General features: G+C 51.6%; 31 non-coding genes across 31 annotated transcripts; 21 read left to right on the top strand and 10 right to left on the bottom strand.

The window, feature by feature from the left end:
* The first annotated feature begins 524 nt into the window (after positions 1 to 524).
* Positions 525 to 596, top strand: TRNAE-CUC (transfer RNA glutamic acid (anticodon CUC)). The gene has a single exon. It is a non-coding gene; the product is annotated as a tRNA-Glu (tRNA).
* A 1110-nt stretch (positions 597 to 1706) lies between these two features.
* On the bottom strand, positions 1707 to 1789 carry TRNAL-UAA (transfer RNA leucine (anticodon UAA)). The gene has a single exon. It is a non-coding gene; the product is annotated as a tRNA-Leu (tRNA).
* A 243-nt stretch (positions 1790 to 2032) lies between these two features.
* Positions 2033 to 2104, top strand: TRNAE-UUC (transfer RNA glutamic acid (anticodon UUC)). The gene has a single exon. It is a non-coding gene; the product is annotated as a tRNA-Glu (tRNA).
* Positions 2105 to 2729: 625 nt separating this feature from the next.
* TRNAE-CUC (transfer RNA glutamic acid (anticodon CUC)) lies at positions 2730 to 2801 on the top strand. Its single transcript has one exon. It is a non-coding gene; the product is annotated as a tRNA-Glu (tRNA).
* Positions 2802 to 3902: 1101 nt separating this feature from the next.
* Positions 3903 to 3985, bottom strand: TRNAL-UAA (transfer RNA leucine (anticodon UAA)). The gene has a single exon. It is a non-coding gene; the product is annotated as a tRNA-Leu (tRNA).
* A 243-nt stretch (positions 3986 to 4228) lies between these two features.
* Positions 4229 to 4300, top strand: TRNAE-UUC (transfer RNA glutamic acid (anticodon UUC)). Its single transcript has one exon. It is a non-coding gene; the product is annotated as a tRNA-Glu (tRNA).
* A 625-nt stretch (positions 4301 to 4925) lies between these two features.
* On the top strand, positions 4926 to 4997 carry TRNAE-CUC (transfer RNA glutamic acid (anticodon CUC)). Its single transcript has one exon. It is a non-coding gene; the product is annotated as a tRNA-Glu (tRNA).
* Positions 4998 to 6098: 1101 nt separating this feature from the next.
* TRNAL-UAA (transfer RNA leucine (anticodon UAA)) lies at positions 6099 to 6181 on the bottom strand. The gene has a single exon. It is a non-coding gene; the product is annotated as a tRNA-Leu (tRNA).
* Positions 6182 to 6424: 243 nt separating this feature from the next.
* TRNAE-UUC (transfer RNA glutamic acid (anticodon UUC)) lies at positions 6425 to 6496 on the top strand. The gene has a single exon. It is a non-coding gene; the product is annotated as a tRNA-Glu (tRNA).
* A 625-nt stretch (positions 6497 to 7121) lies between these two features.
* TRNAE-CUC (transfer RNA glutamic acid (anticodon CUC)) lies at positions 7122 to 7193 on the top strand. The gene has a single exon. It is a non-coding gene; the product is annotated as a tRNA-Glu (tRNA).
* A 1111-nt stretch (positions 7194 to 8304) lies between these two features.
* TRNAL-UAA (transfer RNA leucine (anticodon UAA)) lies at positions 8305 to 8387 on the bottom strand. Its single transcript has one exon. It is a non-coding gene; the product is annotated as a tRNA-Leu (tRNA).
* Positions 8388 to 8630: 243 nt separating this feature from the next.
* Positions 8631 to 8702, top strand: TRNAE-UUC (transfer RNA glutamic acid (anticodon UUC)). The gene has a single exon. It is a non-coding gene; the product is annotated as a tRNA-Glu (tRNA).
* Positions 8703 to 9326: 624 nt separating this feature from the next.
* Positions 9327 to 9398, top strand: TRNAE-CUC (transfer RNA glutamic acid (anticodon CUC)). The gene has a single exon. It is a non-coding gene; the product is annotated as a tRNA-Glu (tRNA).
* A 1110-nt stretch (positions 9399 to 10508) lies between these two features.
* Positions 10509 to 10591, bottom strand: TRNAL-UAA (transfer RNA leucine (anticodon UAA)). The gene has a single exon. It is a non-coding gene; the product is annotated as a tRNA-Leu (tRNA).
* A 243-nt stretch (positions 10592 to 10834) lies between these two features.
* Positions 10835 to 10906, top strand: TRNAE-UUC (transfer RNA glutamic acid (anticodon UUC)). The gene has a single exon. It is a non-coding gene; the product is annotated as a tRNA-Glu (tRNA).
* A 624-nt stretch (positions 10907 to 11530) lies between these two features.
* TRNAE-CUC (transfer RNA glutamic acid (anticodon CUC)) lies at positions 11531 to 11602 on the top strand. Its single transcript has one exon. It is a non-coding gene; the product is annotated as a tRNA-Glu (tRNA).
* A 1099-nt stretch (positions 11603 to 12701) lies between these two features.
* Positions 12702 to 12784, bottom strand: TRNAL-UAA (transfer RNA leucine (anticodon UAA)). The gene has a single exon. It is a non-coding gene; the product is annotated as a tRNA-Leu (tRNA).
* A 243-nt stretch (positions 12785 to 13027) lies between these two features.
* On the top strand, positions 13028 to 13099 carry TRNAE-UUC (transfer RNA glutamic acid (anticodon UUC)). Its single transcript has one exon. It is a non-coding gene; the product is annotated as a tRNA-Glu (tRNA).
* A 625-nt stretch (positions 13100 to 13724) lies between these two features.
* Positions 13725 to 13796, top strand: TRNAE-CUC (transfer RNA glutamic acid (anticodon CUC)). The gene has a single exon. It is a non-coding gene; the product is annotated as a tRNA-Glu (tRNA).
* Positions 13797 to 14897: 1101 nt separating this feature from the next.
* Positions 14898 to 14980, bottom strand: TRNAL-UAA (transfer RNA leucine (anticodon UAA)). Its single transcript has one exon. It is a non-coding gene; the product is annotated as a tRNA-Leu (tRNA).
* Positions 14981 to 15223: 243 nt separating this feature from the next.
* TRNAE-UUC (transfer RNA glutamic acid (anticodon UUC)) lies at positions 15224 to 15295 on the top strand. Its single transcript has one exon. It is a non-coding gene; the product is annotated as a tRNA-Glu (tRNA).
* A 625-nt stretch (positions 15296 to 15920) lies between these two features.
* TRNAE-CUC (transfer RNA glutamic acid (anticodon CUC)) lies at positions 15921 to 15992 on the top strand. The gene has a single exon. It is a non-coding gene; the product is annotated as a tRNA-Glu (tRNA).
* Positions 15993 to 17093: 1101 nt separating this feature from the next.
* TRNAL-UAA (transfer RNA leucine (anticodon UAA)) lies at positions 17094 to 17176 on the bottom strand. The gene has a single exon. It is a non-coding gene; the product is annotated as a tRNA-Leu (tRNA).
* A 243-nt stretch (positions 17177 to 17419) lies between these two features.
* On the top strand, positions 17420 to 17491 carry TRNAE-UUC (transfer RNA glutamic acid (anticodon UUC)). Its single transcript has one exon. It is a non-coding gene; the product is annotated as a tRNA-Glu (tRNA).
* Positions 17492 to 18116: 625 nt separating this feature from the next.
* TRNAE-CUC (transfer RNA glutamic acid (anticodon CUC)) lies at positions 18117 to 18188 on the top strand. The gene has a single exon. It is a non-coding gene; the product is annotated as a tRNA-Glu (tRNA).
* A 1101-nt stretch (positions 18189 to 19289) lies between these two features.
* On the bottom strand, positions 19290 to 19372 carry TRNAL-UAA (transfer RNA leucine (anticodon UAA)). The gene has a single exon. It is a non-coding gene; the product is annotated as a tRNA-Leu (tRNA).
* Positions 19373 to 19615: 243 nt separating this feature from the next.
* On the top strand, positions 19616 to 19687 carry TRNAE-UUC (transfer RNA glutamic acid (anticodon UUC)). The gene has a single exon. It is a non-coding gene; the product is annotated as a tRNA-Glu (tRNA).
* A 625-nt stretch (positions 19688 to 20312) lies between these two features.
* TRNAE-CUC (transfer RNA glutamic acid (anticodon CUC)) lies at positions 20313 to 20384 on the top strand. Its single transcript has one exon. It is a non-coding gene; the product is annotated as a tRNA-Glu (tRNA).
* A 1111-nt stretch (positions 20385 to 21495) lies between these two features.
* On the bottom strand, positions 21496 to 21578 carry TRNAL-UAA (transfer RNA leucine (anticodon UAA)). Its single transcript has one exon. It is a non-coding gene; the product is annotated as a tRNA-Leu (tRNA).
* Positions 21579 to 21821: 243 nt separating this feature from the next.
* On the top strand, positions 21822 to 21893 carry TRNAE-UUC (transfer RNA glutamic acid (anticodon UUC)). The gene has a single exon. It is a non-coding gene; the product is annotated as a tRNA-Glu (tRNA).
* A 624-nt stretch (positions 21894 to 22517) lies between these two features.
* Positions 22518 to 22589, top strand: TRNAE-CUC (transfer RNA glutamic acid (anticodon CUC)). The gene has a single exon. It is a non-coding gene; the product is annotated as a tRNA-Glu (tRNA).
* Positions 22590 to 23275: the final 686 nt, after the last annotated feature.

Genomic DNA, 23275 nt, shown 5'->3' with positions numbered 1-23275 from the left:
GGGACTGGGTCCCCTGTGCCCCAGGTTGTTTTGCTCCCATTGCCCTCAGCCACCTTTATGCGCACACACTCCTCCACCCAGTCTGGTGCTCTATGTGTGTGTAAAGTGCAGTACCAGCTCACCAGAAAGGTAAATTGCTGGAAACCCCTGCTGTGATGCATACATCTACTTTGGAGCACTCTTCTCCCTTGCACTCTTGAATCGCTTAAGAGCAATGTATTCTTCCAGCAAGCTGAATAACGAGACAGGGTTGAGAAAGTGTTCCAGCTGTCTGTGCGCCATCAGCAGCCACTACGTGTCCCTCTTGTGTTTTCCCGTGGATCCCGATTGTACAGGAATTCATCGGTTCAGTAGCAAGGGGGAGAGGATGGCCTGTGCTTGGAAGTGACAGACAGTCAGGTGGCATTATGAGGATTTTTTCAATTTCTTATTCATATGTGCTGTAGAGAAAAATAAGCTTTCAGCCCCCATGAGCTTTGTCATTTGGAAAGCAGTGTATGAACTTTTGCTGCATGGCACTGGGCTCCCTGGTGGTCTAGTGGTTAGGATTCGGCGCTCTCACCGCCGCTGCCCGGGTTCGATTCCCGGTCAGGGAAAAGTCCTTCTTCTTCCCTTCTAAACTTTTCCTTCCCGTAGGTCGCGGGCTTCTCAAAATGAAGTTGCTTTCTGACTCACAGTTTGCCTAGCATCACGCAGTATAGCTCCAAATATCATTTTCGCAAGGTCCCTTTATAGCTGCTTTCCACAGCGGGAGGAAAGTCACTTGTGTAAGGCTCTTGAGCAAGTGAGACCCTGTATTCCAAAGTGCAATTCCTTTTGTAGGCTTCTGACCACATGGCGTGCGGCAGGAAGTCTCCTTTGACAGGCCTGCAGTTTTTTTTCCAAATGGCATCCTGGACCCATTGCAACCCACCTTTTTGCTAAAATGGAAGTCTGGATCTGGGTAAGAAAAAACTGAGCTGCACGTACGGAAAAAAGCAGAGGCCAGCCACAGGGAGGGTGTGGCCAGGGCTGTCTGATTTGCATACTGACCTGTGGCATCTTGGGAATGTATAGGCTTTGGAGCTTAACGGGTGCTGCAGGGGTCTGCCTGGCTGGAGAGATGCCTGTCTGGTACACCCCTCAGGACAGACGGTGCCTTCCGTTCGAACATGGAGGGTGAGGGACATGGGTCACCCTCTTATACAGGGGTGTGGCTGTGGGCAGGATGGGTTGTGGGGGACCCGTCAGGGCATTGCCCGTTTGGAAGCCCGTTCAGGAGGCGAGAGGAGGCGGGGGCAGGGAACTCTCCTCAATTTTCCCCCAGAGGTTTGGGGAAAAGCCTTTGCACGTTTGAGCCAGCCGGGCCTGCATCAGCAGATCCTGCTCCTCTGGCAAGGGAGAGCTTGTAGGTGAAATCAAAAAAGGGGAGAAATCTGCAAGAGCCGGGTTAAAAAATTCCAGGGGCAGACCCATGTTCCCCAGGAAGCAAGTACTTCCTCCTGCTCCCTTCAGTGGGAAAAGATATAGGAGGTGTATTTCACTAAGCAGGGGATCTGCGTAGATGGCACTGCATTGCTTTGGGAAGCATCCATGCTGGTAGCAGAATAGCAGCAGACCCCACAGCTGAGACTTGAATGGGGACTGTTGGAGAGGGGCAGTGGAAGGGCGCAGGAAAATGCTTTTCAAAAGCATCTGCACTTTCTTACAAAGCAGCTGAAAACCCATACCAGGAATGGGGCTCGAACCCATGCAGACAAACGTCCATTGGATCTTAAGTCCAACGCCTTAACCACTCGGCCACCCTGGTGAGACCCAAGGCCCAGCTTTACTCAACTCCCTTTTTCTGCTGGCTGCTGCAGCACCGGCTGTCCAGCAAGAGCTGTTTGCGGAGTTAAAAGGCTTTTGCAGGAGGCTAAAGGTAAATGCTTATGACAAACACACTGTGTGACACCTAACTTTCTCCCACTCGGACTTTACGGGCAATTTTTATATTGGAGTTAGCTTAGTCACAATAAGGGGGTGAGCAAGGCAAGCACACAAGAGCATCTCCTCCCTGGTGGTCTAGTGGCTAGGATTCGGCGCTTTCACCGCCGCGGCCCGGGTTCGATTCCCGGTCAGGGAAGATACCTCTAAAGCATAGATTTGAGTGTTTTGTCCCAGTAGCTTTTTTTAAACGAAGGTCCTTAAAAAGGTACCCCTACCCATGAACGAAAGAGGAGGAAAGGGACTGGGTCCCCTGTGCCCCAGGTTGTTTTGCTCCCATTGCCCTCAGCCACCTTTATGCGCACGCACTCCTCCACCCAGTCTGGTGCTCTATGTGTGTGTAAAGTGCAGTACCAGCTCACCAGAAAGGTAAATTGCTGGAAACCCGTGCTGTGATGCATACATCTACTTTGGAGCACTCTTCTCCCTTGCACTCTTGAATCGCTTAAGAGCAATGTATTCTTCCAGCAAGCTGAATAACGAGACAGGGTTGAGAAAGTGTTCCAGCTGTCTGTGCGCCATCAGCAGCCACTAGGTGTCCCTCTTGTGTTTTCCCGTGGATCCCGATTGTACAGGAATTCATCGGTTCAGTAGCAAGGGGGAGAGGATGGCCTGTGCTTGGAAGTGACAGACAGTCGGGTGGCATTATGAGGATTTTTTCAATTTCTGATTCATATGTGCTGTAGAGAAAAATAAGCTTTCAGCCCCCATGAGCTTTGTCATTCGGAAAGCAGTGTATGAACTTTTGCTGCATGGCACTGGGCTCCCTGGTGGTCTAGTGGTTAGGATTCGGCGCTCTCACCGCCGCGGCCCGGGTTCGATTCCCGGTCAGGGAAAAGTCCTTCTTCTTCCCTTCAAAACTTTTCCTTCCCGTAGGTCGCGGGCTTCTCAAAATGAAGTTGCTTTCTGACTCACAGTTTGCCTAGCATCACGCAGTATAGCTCCAAATATCATTTTCGCAAGGTCCCTTTATAGCTGCTTTCCACAGCGGGAGGAAAGTCACTTGTGTAAGGCTCTTGAGCAAGTGAGACCCTGTATTCCAAAGTGCAATTCCTTTTGTAGGCTTCTGACCACATGGCGTGCGGCAGGAAGTCTCCTTTGACAGGCCTGCAGGCTTTGTTTCCAAATGGCATCCTGGACCCATTGCAACCCACCTTTTTGCTAAAATGGAAGTCTGGATCTGGGTAAGAAAAAACTGAGCTGCACGTACGGAAAAAAGCAGAGGCCAGCCACAGGGAGGGTGTGGCCAGGGCAGTCTGATTTGCATACTGACCTGTGGCATCTTGGGAATGTATAGGCTTTGGAGCTTAACGGGTGCTGCAGGGGTCTGCCTGGCTGGAGAGATGCCTGTCTGGTACACCCCTCAGGACAGACGGTGCCTTCCGTTCGAACATGGAGGGTGAGGGACATGGGTCACCCTCTTATACAGGGGTGTGGCTGTGGGCAGGACGGGTTGTGGGGGACCCGTCAGGGCATTGCCCGTTTGGAAGCCCGTTCGGAAGGCGAGAGGAGGGAACTCTCCTCAATTTTCCCCCAGAGGTTTGGGGAAAAGCCTTTGCACGTTTGAGCCAGCCGGGCCTGCATCAGCAGATCCTGCTCCTCTGGCAAGGGAGAGCTTGTAGGTGAAATCAAAAAAGGGGAGAAATCTGCAAGAGCCGGGTTAAAAAATTCCAGGGGCAGACCCATGTTCCCCAGGAAGCAAGTACTTCCTCCTGCTCCCTTCAGTGGGAAAAGATATAGGAGGTGTATTTCTCTAAGCAGGGGATCTGCGTAGATGGCACTGCATTGCTTTGGGAAGCATCCATGCTGGTAGCAGAATAGCAGCAGACCCCACAGCTGAGACTTGAATGGGGACTGTTGGAGAGGGGCAGTGGAAGGGCGCAGGAAAATGCTTTTCAAAAGCATCTGCACTTTCTTACAAAGCAGCTGAAAACCCATACCAGGAATTGGGCTCGAACCCATGCGGACAAACGTCCATTGGATCTTAAGTCCAACGCCTTAACCACTCGGCCACCCTGGTGAGACCCAAGGCCCAGCTTTACTCAACTCCCTTTTTCTGCTGGCTGCTGCAGCACCGGCTGTCCAGCAAGAGCTGTTTGCGGAACTAAAAGGCTTTTGCAGGAGGCTGAAGGTAATTGCTTATGACAAACACACTGTGTGACACCTAACTTTCTCCCACTCGGACTTTACGGGCAATTTTTATATTGGAGTTAGCTTAGTCACAATAAGGGGGTGAGCAAGGCAAGCACACAAGAGCATCTCCTCCCTGGTGGTCTAGTGGCTAGGGTTCGGCGCTTTCACCGCCGCGGCCCGGGTTCGATTCCCGGTCAGGGAAGATACCTCTAAAGCATAGATTTGAGTGTTTTGTCCCAGTAGCTTTTTTTAAACGAAGGTCCTTAAAAAGGTACCCCTACCCATGAACGAAAGAGGAGGAAAGGGACTGGGTCCCCTGTGCCCCAGGTTGTTTTGCTCCCATTGCCCTCAGCCACCTTTATGCGCACGCACTCCTCCACCCAGTCTGGTGCTCTATGTGTGTGTAAAGTGCAGTACCAGCTCACCAGAAAGGTAAATTGCTGGAAACCCCTGCTGTGATGCATACATCTACTTTGGAGCACTCTTCTCCCTTGCACTCTTGAATCGCTTAAGAGCAATGTATTCTTCCAGCAAGCTGAATAACGAGACAGGGTTGAGAAAGTGTTCCAGCTGTCTGTGCGCCATCAGCAGCCACTAGGTGTCCCTCTTGTGTTTTCCCGTGGATCCCGATTGTACAGGAATTCATCGGTTCAGTAGCAAGGGGGAGAGGATGGCCTGTGCTTGGAAGTGACAGACAGTCGGGTGGCATTATGAGGATTTTTTCAATTTCTGATTCATATGTGCTGTAGTGAAAAATAAGCTTTCAGCCCCCATGAGCTTTGTCATTCGGAAAGCAGTGTATGAACTTTTGCTGCATGGCACTGGGCTCCCTGGTGGTCTAGTGGTTAGGATTCGGCGCTCTCACCGCCGCGGCCCGGGTTCGATTCCCGGTCAGGGAAAAGTCCTTCTTCTGCCCTTGAAAACTTTTCCTTCCCGTAGGTCGCGGGCTTCTCAAAATGAAGTTGCTTTCTGACTCACAGTTTGCCTAGCATCACGCAGTATAGCTCCAAATATCATTTTCGCAAGGTCCCTTTATAGCTGCTTTCCACAGCGGGAGGAAAGTCACTTGTTCAAGGCTCTTGAGCAAGTGAGACCCTGTATTCCAAAGTGCAATTCCTTTTGTAGGCTTCTGACCACATGGCGTGCGGCAGGAAGTCTCCTTTGACAGGCCTGCAGGCTTTGTTTCCAAATGGCATCCTGGACCCATTGCAACCCACCTTTTTGCTAAAATGGAAGTCTGGATCTGGGTAAGAAAAAACTGAGCTGCACGTACGGAAAAAAGCAGAGGCCAGCCACAGGGAGGGTGTGGCCAGGGCAGTCTGATTTGCATACTGACCTGTGGCATCTTGGGAATGTATAGGCTTTGGAGCTTAACGGGTGCTGCAGGGGTCTGCCTGGCTGGAGAGATGCCTGTCTGGTACACCCCTCAGGACAGACGGTGCCTTCCGTTCGAACATGGAGGGTGAGGGACATGGGTCACCCTCTTATACAGGGGTGTGGCTGTGGGCAGGACGGGTTGTGGGGGACCCGTCAGGGCATTGCCCGTTTGGAAGCCCGTTCGGAAGGCGAGAGGAGGGAACTCTCCTCAATTTTCCCCCAGAGGTTTGGGGAAAAGCCTTTGCACGTTTGAGCCAGCCGGGCCTGCATCAGCAGATCCTGCTCCTCTGGCAAGGGAGAGCTTGTAGGTGAAATCAAAAAAGGGGAGAAATCTGCAAGAGCCGGGTTAAAAAATTCCAGGGGCAGACCCATGTTCCCCAGGAAGCAAGTACTTCCTCCTGCTCCCTTCAGTGGGAAAAGATATAGGAGGTGTATTTCTCTAAGCAGGGGATCTGCGTAGATGGCACTGCATTGCTTTGGGAAGCATCCATGCTGGTAGCAGAATAGCAGCAGACCCCACAGCTGAGACTTGAATGGGGACTGTTGGAGAGGGGCAGTGGAAGGGCGCAGGAAAATGCTTTTCAAAAGCATCTGCACTTTCTTACAAAGCAGCTGAAAACCCATACCAGGAATTGGGCTCGAACCCATGCGGACAAACGTCCATTGGATCTTAAGTCCAACGCCTTAACCACTCGGCCACCCTGGTGAGACCCAAGGCCCAGCTTTACTCAACTCCCTTTTTCTGCTGGCTGCTGCAGCACCGGCTGTCCAGCAAGAGCTGTTTGCGGAATTAAAAGGCTTTTGCAGGAGGCTGAAGGTAATTGCTTATGACAAACACACTGTGTGACACCTAACTTTCTCCCACTCGGACTTTACGGGCAATTTTTATATTGGAGTTAGCTTAGTCACAATAAGGGGGTGAGCAAGGCAAGCACACAAGAGCATCTCCTCCCTGGTGGTCTAGTGGCTAGGATTCGGCGCTTTCACCGCCGCGGCCCGGGTTCGATTCCCGGTCAGGGAAGATACCTCTAAAGCATAGATTTGAGTGTTTTGTCCCAGTAGCTTTTTTTAAACGAAGGTCCTTAAAAAGGTACCCCTACCCATGAACGAAAGAGGAGGAAAGGGACTGGGTCCCCTGTGCCCCAGGTTGTTTTGCTCCCATTGCCCTCAGCCACCTTTATGCGCACGCACTCCTCCACCCAGTCTGGTGCTCTATGTGTGTGTAAAGTGCAGTACCAGCTCACCAGAAAGGTAAATTGCTGGAAACCCCTGCTGTGATGCATACATCTACTTTGGAGCACTCTTCTCCCTTGCACTCTTGAATCGCTTAAGAGCAATGTATTCTTCCAGCAAGCTGAATAACGAGACAGGGTTGAGAAAGTGTTCCAGCTGTCTGTGCGCCATCAGCAGCCACTAGGTGTCCCTCTTGTGTTTTCCCGTGGATCCCGATTGTACAGGAATTCATCGGTTCAGTAGCAAGGGGGAGAGGATGGCCTGTGCTTGGAAGTGACAGACAGTCGGGTGGCATTATGAGGATTTTTTCAATTTCTGATTCATATGTGCTGTAGTGAAAAATAAGCTTTCAGCCCCCATGAGCTTTGTCATTCGGAAAGCAGTGTATGAACTTTTGCTGCATGGCACTGGGCTCCCTGGTGGTCTAGTGGTTAGGATTCGGCGCTCTCACTGCCGCGACCCGGGTTCGATTACCGGTCAGGGAAAAGTCCTTCTTCTGCCCTTGAAAACTTTTCCTTCCCGTAGGTCGCGGGCTTCTCAAAATGAAGTTGCTTTCTGACTCACAGTTTGCCTAGCATCACGCAGTATAGCTCCAAATATCATTTTCGCAAGGTCCCTTTATAGCTGCTTTCCACAGCGGGAGGAAAGTCACTTGTTCAAGGCTCTTGAGCAAGTGAGACCCTGTATTCCAAAGTGCAATTCCTTTTGTAGGCTTCTGACCACATGGCGTGCGGCAGGAAGTCTCCTTTGACAGGCCTGCAGGCTTTGTTTCCAAATGGCATCCTGGACCCATTGCAACCCACCTTTTTGCTAAAATGGAAGTCTGGATCTGGGTAAGAAAAAACTGAGCTGCACGTACGGAAAAAAGCAGAGGCCAGCCACAGGGAGGGTGTGGCCAGGGCAGTCTGATTTGCATACTGACCTGTGGCATCTTGGGAATGTATAGGCTTTGGAGCTTAACGGGTGCTGCAGGGGTCTGCCTGGCTGGAGAGATGCCTGTCTGGTACACCCCTCAGGACAGACGGTGCCTTCCGTTCGAACATGGAGGGTGAGGGACATGGGTCACCCTCTTATACAGGGGTGTGGCTGTGGGCAGGACGGGTTGTGGGGGACCCGTCAGGGCATTGCCCGTTTGGAAGCCCGTTCGGAAGGCGAGAGGAGGCGGGGGCAGGGAACTCTCCTCAATTTTCCCCCAGAGGTTTGGGGAAAAGCCTTTACACGTTTGAGCCAGCCAGGCCTGCATCAGCAGATCCTGCTCCTCTGGCAAGGGAGAGCTTGTAGGTGAAATCAAAAAAGGGGAGAAATCTGCAAGAGCCGGGTTAAAAAATTCCAGGGGCAGACCCATGTTCCCCAGGAAGCAAGTACTTCCTCCTGCTCCCTTCAGTGGGAAAAGATATAGGAGGTGTATTTCTCTAAGCAGGGGATCTGCGTAGATGGCACTGCATTGCTTTGGGAAGCATCCATGCTGGTAGCAGAATAGCAGCAGACCCCACAGCTGAGACTTGAATGGGGACTGTTGGAGAGGGGCAGTGGAAGGGCGCAGGAAAATGCTTTTCAAAAGCATCTGCACTTTCTTACAAAGCAGCTGAAAACCCATACCAGGAATGGGGCTCGAACCCATGCGGACAAACGTCCATTGGATCTTAAGTCCAACGCATTAACCACTCGGCCACCCTGGTGAGACCCAAGGCCCAGCTTTACTCAACTCCCTTTTTCTGCTGGCTGCTGCAGCACCGGCTGTCCAGCAAGAGCTGTTTGCGGAGTTAAAAGGCTTTTGCAGGAGGCTAAAGGTAAATGCTTATGACAAACACACTGTGTGACACCTAACTTTCTCCCACTCGGACTTAACGGGCAATTTTTATATTGGAGTTAGCTTAGTCACAATAAGGGGGTGAGCAAGGCAAGCACACAAGAGCATCTCCTCCCTGGTGGTCTAGAGGCTAGGATTCGGCGCTTTCACCGCCGCGGCCCGGGTTCGATTCCTGGTCAGGGAAGATACCTCTAAAGCATAGATTTGAGTGTTTTGTCCCAGTAGCTTTTTTAAACGAAGGTCCTTAAAAAGGTACCCCTACCCATGAACGAAAGAGCAGGAAAGGGACTGGGTCCCCTGTGCCCCAGGTTGTTTTGCTCCCATTGCCCTCAGCCACCTTTATGCGCACGCACTCCTCCACCCAGTCTGGTGCTCTATGTGTGTGTAAAGTGCAGTACCAGCTCACCAGAAAGGTAAATTGCTGGAAACCCCTGCTGTGATGCATACATCTACTTTGGAGCACTCTTCTCCCTTGCACTCTTGAATTGCTTAAGAGCAATGTATTCTTCCAGCAAGCTGAATAACGAGACAGGGTTGAGAAAGTGTTCCAGCTGTCTGTGCGCCATCAGCAGCCACTAGGTGTCCCTCTTGTGTTTTCCCGTGGATCCCGATTGTACAGGAATTCATCGGTTCAGTAGCAAGGGGGAGAGGATGGCCTGTGCTTGGAAGTGACAGACAGTCAGGTGGCATTATGAGGATTTTTTCAATTTCTGATTCATATGTGCTGTAGAGAAAAATAAGCTTTCAGCCCCCATGAGCTTTGTCATTCGGAAAGCAGTGTATGAACTTTTGCTGCATGGCACTGGGCTCCCTGGTGGTCTAGTGGTTAGGATTCGGCGCTCTCACTGCCGCTGCCCGGGTTCGATTCCCGGTCAGGGAAAAGTCCTTCTTCTTCCCTTCTAAACTTTTCCTTCCCGTAGGTCGCGGGCTTCTCAAAATGAAGTTGCTTTCTGACTCACAGTTTGCCTAGCATCACGCAGTATAGCTCCAAATATCATTTTCGCAAGGTCCCTTTATAGCTGCTTTCCACAGCGGGAGGAAAGTCACTTGTGTAAGGCTCTTGAGCAAGTGAGACCCTGTATTCCAAAGTGCAATTCCTTTTGTAGGCTTCTGACCACATGGCGTGCGGCAGGAAGTCTCCTTTGACAGGCCTGCAGTTTTTTTTCCAAATGGCATCCTGGACCCATTGCAACCCACCTTTTTGCTAAAATGGAAGTCTGGATCTGGGTAAGAAAAAACTGAGCTGCACGTACGGAAAAAAGCAGAGGCCAGCCACAGGGAGGGTGTGGCCAGGGCTGTCTGATTTGCATACTGACCTGTGGCATCTTGGGAATGTATAGGCTTTGGAGCTTAACGGGTGCTGCAGGGGTCTGCCTGGCTGGAGAGATGCCTGTCTGGTACACCCCTCAGGACAGACGGTGCCTTCCGTTCGAACATGGAGGGTGAGGGACATGGGTCACCCTCTTATACAGGGGTGTGGCTGTGGGCAGGATGGGTTGTGGGGGACCCGTCAGGGCATTGCCCGTTTGGAAGCCCGTTCAGGAGGCGAGAGGAGGCGGGGGCAGGGAACTCTCCTCAATTTTCCCCCAGAGGTTTGGGGAAAAGCCTTTGCACGTTTGAGCCAGCCGGGCCTGCATCAGCAGATCCTGCTCCTCTGGCAAGGGAGAGCTTGTAGGTGAAATCAAAAAAGGGGAGAAATCTGCAAGAGCCGGGTTAAAAAATTCCAGGGGCAGACCCATGTTCCCCAGGAAGCAAGTACTTCCTCCTGCTCCCTTCAGTGGGAAAAGATATAGGAGGTGTATTTCTCTAAGCAGGGGATCTGCGTAGATGGCACTGCATTGCTTTGGGAAGCATCCATGCTGGTAGCAGAATAGCAGCAGACCCCACAGCTGAGACTAGAATGGGGACTGTTGGAGAGGGGCAGTGGAAGGGCGCAGGAAAATGCTTTTCAAAAGCATCTGCACTTTCTTACAAAGCAGCTGAAAACCCATACCAGGAATGGGGCTCGAACCCATGCAGACAAACGTCCATTGGATCTTAAGTCCAACGCCTTAACCACTCGGCCACCCTGGTGAGACCCAAGGCCCAGCTTTACTCAACTCCCTTTTTCTGCTGGCTGCTGCAGCACCGGCTGTCCAGCAAGAGCTGTTTGCGGAGTTAAAAGGCTTTTGCAGGAGGCTAAAGGTAAATGCTTATGACAAACACACTGTGTGACACCTAACTTTCTCCCACTCGGACTTTACGGGCAATTTTTATATTGGAGTTAGCTTAGTCACAATAAGGGGGTGAGCAAGGCAAGCACACAAGAGCATCTCCTCCCTGGTGGTCTAGTGGCTAGGATTCGGCGCTTTCACCGCCGCGGCCCGGGTTCGATTCCCGGTCAGGGAAGATACCTCTAAAGCATAGATTTGAGTGTTTTGTCCCAGTAGCTTTTTTAAACGAAGGTCCTTAAAAAGGTACCCCTACCCATGAACGAAAGAGCAGGAAAGGGACTGGGTCCCCTGTGCCCCAGGTTGTTTTGCTCCCATTGCCCTCAGCCACCTTTATGCGCACGCACTCCTCCACCCAGTCTGGTGCTCTATGTGTGTGTAAAGTGCAGTACCAGCTCACCAGAAAGGTAAATTGCTGGAAACCCCTGCTGTGATGCATACATCTACTTTGGAGCACTCTTCTCCCTTGCACTCTTGAATCGCTTAAGAGCAATGTATTCTTCCAGCAAGCTGAATAACGAGACAGGGTTGAGAAAGTGTTCCAGCTGTCTGTGCGCCATCAGCAGCCACTAGGTGTCCCTCTTGTGTTTTCCCGTGGATCCCGATTGTACAGGAATTCATCGGTTCAGTAGCAAGGGGGAGAGGATGGCCTGTGCTTGGAAGTGACAGACAGTCGGGTGGCATTATGAGGATTTTTTCAATTTCTGATTCATATGTGCTGTAGAGAAAAATAAGCTTTCAGCCCCCATGAGCTTTGTCATTCGGAAAGCAGTGTATGAACTTTTGCTGCATGGCACTGGGCTCCCTGGTGGTCTAGTGGTTAGGATTCGGCGCTCTCACCGCCGCGGCCCGGGTTCGATTCCCGGTCAGGGAAAAGTCCTTCTTCTTCCCGTCAAAACTTTTCCTTCCCGTAGGTCGCGGGCTTCTCAAAATGAAGTTGCTTTCTGACTCACAGTTTCCCTAGCATCACGCAGTATAGCTCCAAATATCATTTTCGCAAGGTCCCTTTATAGCTGCTTTCCACAGCGGGAGGAAAGTCACTTGTGTAAGGCTCTTGAGCAAGTGAGACCCTGTATTCCAAAGTGCAATTCCTTTTGTAGGCTTCTGACCACATGGCGTGCGGCAGGAAGTCTCCTTTGACAGGCCTGCAGTTTTTTTTCCAAATGGCATCCTGGACCCATTGCAACCCACCTTTTTGCTAAAATGGAAGTCTGGATCTGGGTAAGAAAAAACTGAGCTGCACGTACGGAAAAAAGCAGAGGCCAGCCACAGGGAGGGTGTGGCCAGGGCTGTCTGATTTGCATACTGACCTGTGGCATCTTGGGAATGTATAGGCTTTGGAGCTTAACGGGTGCTGCAGGGGTCTGCCTGGCTGGAGAGATGCCTGTCTGGTACACCCCTCAGGACAGACGGTGCCTTCCGTTCGAACATGGAGGGTGAGGGACATGGGTCACCCTCTTATACAGGGGTGTGGCTGTGGGCAGGATGGGTTGTGGGGGACCCGTCAGGGCATTGCCCGTTTGGAAGCCCGTTGAGGAGGTGGGGGCAGGGAACTCTCCTCAATTTTCCCCAGAGGTTTGGGGAAAAGCCTTTGCACGTTTGAGCCAGCCGGGCCTGCATCAGCAGATCCTGCTCCTCTGGCAAGGGAGAGCTTAATGGTGAAATCAAAAAAGGGGAGAAATCTGCAAGAGCCGGGTTAAAAAATTCCAGGGGCAGACCCATGTTCCCCAGGAAGCAAGTACTTCCTCCTGCTCCCTTCAGTGGGAAAAGATATAGGAGGTGTATTTCTCTAAGCAGGGGATCTGCGTAGATGGCACTGCATTGCTTTGGGAAGCATCCATGCTGGTAGCAGAATAGCAGCAGACCCCACAGCTGAGACTTGAATGGGGACTGTTGGAGAGGGGCAGTGGAAGGGCGCAGGAAAATGCTTTTCAAAAGCATCTGCACTTTCTTACAAAGCAGCTGAAAACCCATACCAGGAATGGGGCTCGAACCTATGCGGACAAACGTCCATTGGATCTTAAGTCCAACGCCTTAACCACTCGGCCACCCTGGTGAGACCCAAGGTCCAGCTTTACTCAACTCCCTTTTTCTGCTGGCTGCTGCAGCACCGGCTGTCCAGCAAGAGCTGTTTGCGGAGTTAAAAGGCTTTTGCAGGAGGCTAAAGGTAAATGCTTATGACAAACACACTGTGTGACACCTAACTTTCTCCCACTCGGACTTTACGGGCAATTTTTATATTGGAGTTAGCTTAGTCACAATAAGGAGGTGAGCAAGGCAAGCACACAAGAGCATCTCCTCCCTGGTGGTCTAGTGGCTAGGATTCGGCGCTTTCACCGCCGCGGCCCGGGTTCGATTCCCGGTCAGGGAAGATACCTCTAAAGCATAGATTTGAGTGTTTTGTCCCAGTAGCTTTTTTTAAACGAAGGTCCTTAAAAAGGTACCCCTACCCATGAACGAAAGAGGAGGAAAGGGACTGGGTCCCCTGTGCCCCAGGTTGTTTTGCTCCCATTGCCCTCAGCCACCTTTATGCGCACGCACTCCTCTACCCAGTCTGGTGCTCTATGTGTGTGTAAAGTGCAGTACCAGCTCACCAGAAAGGTAAATTGCTGGAAACCCCTGCTGTGATGCATATATCTACTTTGGAGCACTCTTCTCCCTTGCACTCTTGAATCGCTTAAGAGCAATGTATTCTTCCAGCAAGCTGAATAACGAGACAGGGTTGAGAAAGTGTTCCAGCTGTCTGTGCGCCATCAGCAGCCACTAGGTGTCCCTCTTGTGTTTTCCCGTGGATCCCGATTGTACAGGAATTCATCGGTTCAGTAGCAAGGGGGAGAGGATGGCCTGTGCTTGGAAGTGACAGACAGTCGGGTGGCATTATGAGGATTTTTTCAATTTCTGATTCATATGTGCTGTAGAGAAAAATAAGCTTTCAGCCCCCATGAGCTTTGTCATTCGGAAAGCAGTGTATGAACTTTTGCTGCATGGCACTGGGCTCCCTGGTGGTCTAGTGGTTAGGATTCGGCGCTCTCACCGCCGCGGCCCGGGTTAGATTCCCGGTCAGGGAAAAGTCCTTCTTCTGCCCTTGAAAACTTTTCCTTCCCGTAGGTCGCGGGCTTCTCAAAATGAAGTTGCTTTCTGACTCACAGTTTGCCTAGCATCACGCAGTATAGCTCCAAATATCATTTTCGCAAGGTCCCTTTATAGCTGCTTTCCACAGCGGGAGGAAAGTCACTTGTGCAAGGCTCTTGAGCAAGTGAGACCCTGTATTCCAAAGTGCAATTCCTTTTGTAGGCTTCTGACCACATGGCGTGCGGCAGGAAGTCTCCTTTGACAGGCCTGCAGGCTTTGTTTCCAAATGGCATCCTGGACCCATTGCAACCCACCTTTTTGCTAAAATGGAAGTCTGGATCTGGGTAAGAAAAAACTGAGCTGCACGTACGGAAAAAAGCAGAGGCCAGCCACAGGGAGGGTGTGGCCAGGGCAGTCTGATTTGCATACTGACCTGTGGCATCTTGGGAATGTATAGGCTTTGGAGCTTAACGGGTGCTGCAGGGGTCTGCCTGGCTGGAGAGATGCCTGTCTGGTACACCCCTCAGGACAGACGGTGCCTTCCGTTCGAACATGGAGGGTGAGGGACATGGGTCACCCTCTTATACAGGGGTGTGGCTGTGGGCAGGACGGGTTGTGGGGGACCCGTCAGGGCATTGCCCGTTTGGAAGCCCGTTCGGAAGGCGAGAGGAGGGAACTCTCCTCAATTTTCCCCCAGAGGTTTGGGGAAAAGCCTTTGCACGTTTGAGCCAGCCGGGCCTGCATCAGCAGATCCTGCTCCTCTGGCAAGGGAGAGCTTGTAGGTGAAATCAAAAAAGGGGAGAAATCTGCAAGAGCCGGGTTAAAAAATTCCAGGGGCAGACCCATGTTCCCCAGGAAGCAAGTACTTCCTCCTGCTCCCTTCAGTGGGAAAAGATATAGGAGGTGTATTTCTCTAAGCAGGGGATCTGCGTAGATGGCACTGCATTGCTTTGGGAAGCATCCATGCTGGTAGCAGAATAGCAGCAGACCCCACAGCTGAGACTTGAATGGGGACTGTTGGAGAGGGGCAGTGGAAGGGCGCAGGAAAATGCTTTTCAAAAGCATCTGCACTTTCTTACAAAGCAGCTGAAAACCCATACCAGGAATTGGGCTCGAACCCATGCGGACAAACGTTCATTGGATCTTAAGTCCAACGCCTTAACCACTCGGCCACCCTGGTGAGACCCAAGGCCCAGCTTTACTCAACTCCCTTTTTCTGCTGGCTGCTGCAGCACCGGCTGTCCAGCAAGAGCTGTTTGCGGAATTAAAAGGCTTTTGCAGGAGGCTGAAGGTAATTGCTTATGACAAACACACTGTGTGACACCTAACTTTCTCCCACTCGGACTTTACGGACAATTTTTATATTGGAGTTAGCTTAGTCACAATAAGGGGGTGAGCAAGGCAAGCACACAAGAGCGTCTCCTCCCTGGTGGTCTAGTGGCTAGGATTCGGGGCTTTCACCGCCACGGCCCGGGTTCGATTCCCGGTCAGGGAAGATACCTCTAAAGCATAGATTTGAGTGTTTTGTCCCAGTAGCTTTTTTTAAACGAAGGTCCTTAAAAAGGTACCCCTACCCATGAACGAAAGAGGAGGAAAGGGACTGGGTCCCCTGTGCCCCAGGTTGTTTTGCTCCCATTGCCCTCAGCCACCTTTATGCGCACGCACTCCTCCACCCAGTCTGGTGCTCTATGTGTGTGTAAAGTGCAGTACCAGCTCACCAGAAAGGTAAATTGCTGGAAACCCCTGCTGTGATGCATACATCTACTTTGGAGCACTCTTCTCCCTTGCACTCTTGAATCGCTTAAGAGCAATGTATTCTTCCAGCAAGCTGAATAACGAGACAGGGTTGAGAAAGTGTTCCAGCTGTCTGTGCGCCATCAGCAGCCACTAGGTGTCCCTCTTGTGTTTTCCCGTGGATCCCGATTGTACAGGAATTCATCGGTTCAGTAGCAAGGGGGAGAGGATGGCCTGTGCTTGGAAGTGACAGACAGTCGGGTGGCATTATGAGGATTTTTTCAATTTCTGATTCATATGTGCTGTAGTGAAAAATAAGCTTTCAGCCCCCATGAGCTTTGTCATTCGGAAAGCAGTGTATGAACTTTTGCTGCATGGCACTGGGCTCCCTGGTGGTCTAGTGGTTAGGATTCGGCGCTCTCACCGCCGCGGCCCGGGTTCGATTCCCGGTCAGGGAAAAGTCCTTCTTCTGCCCTTGAAAACTTTTCCTTCCCGTAGGTCGCGGGCTTCTCAAAATGAAGTTGCTTTCTGACTCACAGTTTGCCTAGCATCACGCAGTATAGCTCCAAATATCATTTTCGCAAGGTCCCTTTATAGCTGCTTTCCACAGCGGGAGGAAAGTCACTTGTTCAAGGCTCTTGAGCAAGTGAGACCCTGTATTCCAAAGTGCAATTCCTTTTGTAGGCTTCTGACCACATGGCGTGCGGCAGGAAGTCTCCTTTGACAGGCCTGCAGGCTTTGTTTCCAAATGGCATCCTGGACCCATTGCAACCCACCTTTTTGCTAAAATGGAAGTCTGGATCTGGGTAAGAAAAAACTGAGCTGCACGTACGGAAAAAAGCAGAGGCCAGCCACAGGGAGGGTGTGGCCAGGGCAGTCTGATTTGCATACTGACCTGTGGCATCTTGGGAATGTATAGGCTTTGGAGCTTAACGGGTGCTGCAGGGGTCTGCCTGGCTGGAGAGATGCCTGTCTGGTACACCCCTCAGGACAGACGGTGCCTTCCGTTCGAACATGGAGGGTGAGGGACATGGGTCACCCTCTTATACAGGGGTGTGGCTGTGGGCAGGATGGGTTGTGGGGGACCCGTCAGGGCATTGCCCGTTTGGAAGCCCGTTGAGGAGGTGGGGGCAGGGAACTCTCCTCAATTTTCCCCCAGAGGTTTGGGGAAAAGCCTTTGCACGTTTGAGCCAGCCGGGCCTGCATCAGCAGATCCTGCTCCTCTGGCAAGGGAGAGCTTAATGGTGAAATCAAAAAAGGGGAGAAATCTGCAAGAGCCGGGTTAAAAAATTCCAGGGGCAGACCCATGTTCCCCAGGAAGCAAGTACTTCCTCCTGCTCCCTTCAGTGGGAAAAGATATAGGAGGTGTATTTCTCTAAGCAGGGGATCTGCGTAGATGGCACTGCATTGCTTTGGGAAGCATCCATGCTGGTAGCAGAATAGCAGCAGACCCCACAGCTGAGACTTGAATGGGGACTGTTGGAGAGGGGCAGTGGAAGGGCGCAGGAAAATGCTTTTCAAAAGCATCTGCACTTTCTTACAAAGCAGCTGAAAACCCATACCAGGAATGGGGCTCGAACCTATGCGGACAAACGTCCATTGGATCTTAAGTCCAACGCCTTAACCACTCGGCCACCCTGGTGAGACCCAAGGTCCAGCTTTACTCAACTCCCTTTTTCTGCTGGCTGCTGCAGCACCGGCTGTCCAGCAAGAGCTGTTTGCGGAGTTAAAAGGCTTTTGCAGGAGGCTAAAGGTAAATGCTTATGACAAACACACTGTGTGACACCTAACTTTCTCCCACTCGGACTTTACGGGCAATTTTTATATTGGAGTTAGCTTAGTCACAATAAGGAGGTGAGCAAGGCAAGCACACAAGAGCATCTCCTCCCTGGTGGTCTAGTGGCTAGGATTCGGCGCTTTCACCGCCGCGGCCCGGGTTCGATTCCCGGTCAGGGAAGATACCTCTAAAGCATAGATTTGAGTGTTTTGTCCCAGTAGCTTTTTTTAAACGAAGGTCCTTAAAAAGGTACCCCTACCCATGAACGAAAGAGGAGGAAAGGGACTGGGTCCCCTGTGCCCCAGGTTGTTTTGCTCCCATTGCCCTCAGCCACCTTTATGCGCACGCACTCCTCTACCCAGTCTGGTGCTCTATGTGTGTGTAAAGTGCAGTACCAGCTCACCAGAAAGGTAAATTGCTGGAAACCCCTGCTGTGATGCATATATCTACTTTGGAGCACTCTTCTCCCTTGCACTCTTGAATCGCTTAAGAGCAATGTATTCTTCCAGCAAGCTGAATAACGAGACAGGGTTGAGAAAGTGTTCCAGCTGTCTGTGCGCCATCAGCAGCCACTAGGTGTCCCTCTTGTGTTTTCCCGTGGATCCCGATTGTACAGGAATTCATCGGTTCAGTAGCAAGGGGGAGAGGATGGCCTGTGCTTGGAAGTGACAGACAGTCGGGTGGCATTATGAGGATTTTTTCAATTTCTGATTCATATGTGCTGTAGAGAAAAATAAGCTTTCAGCCCCCATGAGCTTTGTCATTCGGAAAGCAGTGTATGAACTTTTGCTGCATGGCACTGGGCTCCCTGGTGGTCTAGTGGTTAGGATTCGGCGCTCTCACCGCCGCGGCCCGGGTTAGATTCCCGGTCAGGGAAAAGTCCTTCTTCTGCCCTTGAAAACTTTTCCTTCCCGTAGGTCGCGGGCTTCTCAAAATGAAGTTGCTTTCTGACTCACAGTTTGCCTAGCATCACGCAGTATAGCTCCAAATATCATTTTCGCAAGGTCCCTTTATAGCTGCTTTCCACAGCGGGAGGAAAGTCACTTGTGCAAGGCTCTTGAGCAAGTGAGACCCTGTATTCCAAAGTGCAATTCCTTTTGTAGGCTTCTGACCACATGGCGTGCGGCAGGAAGTCTCCTTTGACAGGCCTGCAGGCTTTGTTTCCAAATGGCATCCTGGACCCATTGCAACCCACCTTTTTGCTAAAATGGAAGTCTGGATCTGGGTAAGAAAAAACTGAGCTGCACGTACGGAAAAAAGCAGAGGCCAGCCACAGGGAGGGTGTGGCCAGGGCAGTCTGATTTGCATACTGACCTGTGGCATCTTGGGAATGTATAGGCTTTGGAGCTTAACGGGTGCTGCAGGGGTCTGCCTGGCTGGAGAGATGCCTGTCTGGTACACCCCTCAGGACAGACGGTGCCTTCCGTTCGAACATGGAGGGTGAGGGACATGGGTCACCCTCTTATACAGGGGTGTGGCTGTGGGCAGGACGGGTTGTGGGGGACCCGTCAGGGCATTGCCCGTTTGGAAGCCCGTTCGGAAGGCGAGAGGAGGGAACTCTCCTCAATTTTCCCCCAGAGGTTTGGGGAAAAGCCTTTGCACGTTTGAGCCAGCCGGGCCTGCATCAGCAGATCCTGCTCCTCTGGCAAGGGAGAGCTTGTAGGTGAAATCAAAAAAGGGGAGAAATCTGCAAGAGCCGGGTTAAAAAATTCCAGGGGCAGACCCATGTTCCCCAGGAAGCAAGTACTTCCTCCTGCTCCCTTCAGTGGGAAAAGATATAGGAGGTGTATTTCTCTAAGCAGGGGATCTGCGTAGATGGCACTGCATTGCTTTGGGAAGCATCCATGCTGGTAGCAGAATAGCAGCAGACCCCACAGCTGAGACTTGAATGGGGACTGTTGGAGAGGGGCAGTGGAAGGGCGCAGGAAAATGCTTTTCAAAAGCATCTGCACTTTCTTACAAAGCAGCTGAAAACCCATACCAGGAATTGGGCTCGAACCCATGCGGACAAACGTCCATTGGATCTTAAGTCCAACGCCTTAACCACTCGGCCACCCTGGTGAGACCCAAGGCCCAGCTTTACTCAACTCCCTTTTTCTGCTGGCTGCTGCAGCACCGGCTGTCCAGCAAGAGCTGTTTGCGGAATTAAAAGGCTTTTGCAGGAGGCTGAAGGTAATTGCTTATGACAAACACACTGTGTGACACCTAACTTTCTCCCACTCGGACTTTACGGACAATTTTTATATTGGAGTTAGCTTAGTCACAATAAGGGGGTGAGCAAGGCAAGCACACAAGAGCGTCTCCTCCCTGGTGGTCTAGTGGCTAGGATTCGGGGCTTTCACCGCCACGGCCCGGGTTCGATTCCCGGTCAGGGAAGATACCTCTAAAGCATAGATTTGAGTGTTTTGTCCCAGTAGCTTTTTTTAAACGAAGGTCCTTAAAAAGGTACCCCTACCCATGAACGAAAGAGGAGGAAAGGGACTGGGTCCCCTGTGCCCCAGGTTGTTTTGCTCCCATTGCCCTCAGCCACCTTTATGCGCACGCACTCCTCCACCCAGTCTGGTGCTCTATGTGTGTGTAAAGTGCAGTACCAGCTCACCAGAAAGGTAAATTGCTGGAAACCCCTGCTGTGATGCATACATCTACTTTGGAGCACTCTTCTCCCTTGCACTCTTGAATCGCTTAAGAGCAATGTATTCTTCCAGCAAGCTGAATAACGAGACAGGGTTGAGAAAGTGTTCCAGCTGTCTGTGCGCCATCAGCAGCCACTAGGTGTCCCTCTTGTGTTTTCCCGTGGATCCCGATTGTACAGGAATTCATCGGTTCAGTAGCAAGGGGGAGAGGATGGCCTGTGCTTGGAAGTGACAGACAGTCGGGTGGCATTATGAGGATTTTTTCAATTTCTGATTCATATGTGCTGTAGTGAAAAATAAGCTTTCAGCCCCCATGAGCTTTGTCATTCGGAAAGCAGTGTATGAACTTTTGCTGCATGGCACTGGGCTCCCTGGTGGTCTAGTGGTTAGGATTCGGCGCTCTCACCGCCGCGGCCCGGGTTCGATTCCCGGTCAGGGAAAAGTCCTTCTTCTGCCCTTGAAAACTTTTCCTTCCCGTAGGTCGCGGGCTTCTCAAAATGAAGTTGCTTTCTGACTCACAGTTTGCCTAGCATCACGCAGTATAGCTCCAAATATCATTTTCGCAAGGTCCCTTTATAGCTGCTTTCCACAGCGGGAGGAAAGTCACTTGTTCAAGGCTCTTGAGCAAGTGAGACCCTGTATTCCAAAGTGCAATTCCTTTTGTAGGCTTCTGACCACATGGCGTGCGGCAGGAAGTCTCCTTTGACAGGCCTGCAGGCTTTGTTTCCAAATGGCATCCTGGACCCATTGCAACCCACCTTTTTGCTAAAATGGAAGTCTGGATCTGGGTAAGAAAAAACTGAGCTGCACGTACGGAAAAAAGCAGAGGCCAGCCACAGGGAGGGTGTGGCCAGGGCAGTCTGATTTGCATACTGACCTGTGGCATCTTGGGAATGTATAGGCTTTGGAGCTTAACGGGTGCTGCAGGGGTCTGCCTGGCTGGAGAGATGCCTGTCTGGTACACCCCTCAGGACAGACGGTGCCTTCCGTTCGAACATGGAGGGTGAGGGACATGGGTCACCCTCTTATACAGGGGTGTGGCTGTGGGCAGGACGGGTTGTGGGGGACCCGTCAGGGCATTGCCCGTTTGGAAGCCCGTTCGGAAGGCGAGAGGAGGCGGGGGCAGGGAACTCTCCTCAATTTTCCCCCAGAGGTTTGGGGAAAAGCCTTTACACGTTTGAGCCAGCCAGGCCTGCATCAGCAGATCCTGCTCCTCTGGCAAGGGAGAGCTTGTAGGTGAAATCAAAAAAGGGGAGAAATCTGCAAGAGCCGGGTTAAAAAATTCCAGGGGCAGACCCATGTTCCCCAGGAAGCAAGTACTTCCTCCTGCTCCCTTCAGTGGGAAAAGATATAGGAGGTGTATTTCTCTAAGCAGGGGATCTGCGTAGATGGCACTGCATTGCTTTGGGAAGCATCCATGCTGGTAGCAGAATAGCAGCAGACCCCACAGCTGAGACTTGAATGGGGACTGTTGGAGAGGGGCAGTGGAAGGGCGCAGGAAAATGCTTTTCAAAAGCATCTGCACTTTCTTACAAAGCAGCTGAAAACCCATACCAGGAATGGGGCTCGAACCCATGCGGACAAACGTCCATTGGATCTTAAGTCCAACGCATTAACCACTCGGCCACCCTGGTGAGACCCAAGGCCCAGCTTTACTCAACTCCCTTTTTCTGCTGGCTGCTGCAGCACCGGCTGTCCAGCAAGAGCTGTTTGCGGAGTTAAAAGGCTTTTGCAGGAGGCTAAAGGTAAATGCTTATGACAAACACACTGTGTGACACCTAACTTTCTCCCACTCGGACTTAACGGGCAATTTTTATATTGGAGTTAGCTTAGTCACAATAAGGGGGTGAGCAAGGCAAGCACACAAGAGCATCTCCTCCCTGGTGGTCTAGAGGCTAGGATTCGGCGCTTTCACCGCCGCGGCCCGGGTTCGATTCCTGGTCAGGGAAGATACCTCTAAAGCATAGATTTGAGTGTTTTGTCCCAGTAGCTTTTTTAAACGAAGGTCCTTAAAAAGGTACCCCTACCCATGAACGAAAGAGCAGGAAAGGGACTGGGTCCCCTGTGCCCCAGGTTGTTTTGCTCCCATTGCCCTCAGCCACCTTTATGCGCACGCACTCCTCCACCCAGTCTGGTGCTCTATGTGTGTGTAAAGTGCAGTACCAGCTCACCAGAAAGGTAAATTGCTGGAAACCCCTGCTGTGATGCATACATCTACTTTGGAGCACTCTTCTCCCTTGCACTCTTGAATTGCTTAAGAGCAATGTATTCTTCCAGCAAGCTGAATAACGAGACAGGGTTGAGAAAGTGTTCCAGCTGTCTGTGCGCCATCAGCAGCCACTAGGTGTCCCTCTTGTGTTTTCCCGTGGATCCCGATTGTACAGGAATTCATCGGTTCAGTAGCAAGGGGGAGAGGATGGCCTGTGCTTGGAAGTGACAGACAGTCAGGTGGCATTATGAGGATTTTTTCAATTTCTGATTCATATGTGCTGTAGAGAAAAATAAGCTTTCAGCCCCCATGAGCTTTGTCATTCGGAAAGCAGTGTATGAACTTTTGCTGCATGGCACTGGGCTCCCTGGTGGTCTAGTGGTTAGGATTCGGCGCTCTCACTGCCGCTGCCCGGGTTCGATTCCCGGTCAGGGAAAAGTCCTTCTTCTTCCCTTCTAAACTTTTCCTTCCCGTAGGTCGCGGGCTTCTCAAAATGAAGTTGCTTTCTGACTCACAGTTTGCCTAGCATCACGCAGTATAGCTCCAAATATCATTTTCGCAAGGTCCCTTTATAGCTGCTTTCCACAGCGGGAGGAAAGTCACTTGTGTAAGGCTCTTGAGCAAGTGAGACCCTGTATTCCAAAGTGCAATTCCTTTTGTAGGCTTCTGACCACATGGCGTGCGGCAGGAAGTCTCCTTTGACAGGCCTGCAGTTTTTTTTCCAAATGGCATCCTGGACCCATTGCAACCCACCTTTTTGCTAAAATGGAAGTCTGGATCTGGGTAAGAAAAAACTGAGCTGCACGTACGGAAAAAAGCAGAGGCCAGCCACAGGGAGGGTGTGGCCAGGGCTGTCTGATTTGCATACTGACCTGTGGCATCTTGGGAATGTATAGGCTTTGGAGCTTAACGGGTGCTGCAGGGGTCTGCCTGGCTGGAGAGATGCCTGTCTGGTACACCCCTCAGGACAGACGGTGCCTTCCGTTCGAACATGGAGGGTGAGGGACATGGGTCACCCTCTTATACAGGGGTGTGGCTGTGGGCAGGATGGGTTGTGGGGGACCCGTCAGGGCATTGCCCGTTTGGAAGCCCGTTCAGGAGGCGAGAGGAGGCGGGGGCAGG

The sequence above is a fragment of the Lissotriton helveticus genome, chromosome 4_1 (genome assembly GCF_964261635.1).
Source record: "Lissotriton helveticus chromosome 4_1, aLisHel1.1, whole genome shotgun sequence".
Classification (NCBI taxonomy): Eukaryota; Metazoa; Chordata; class Amphibia; order Caudata; family Salamandridae; genus Lissotriton; species Lissotriton helveticus.
The sequence above is the reverse complement of the archived record's forward strand: the minus strand, read 5'-3'. Positions and strand labels throughout refer to the sequence as shown.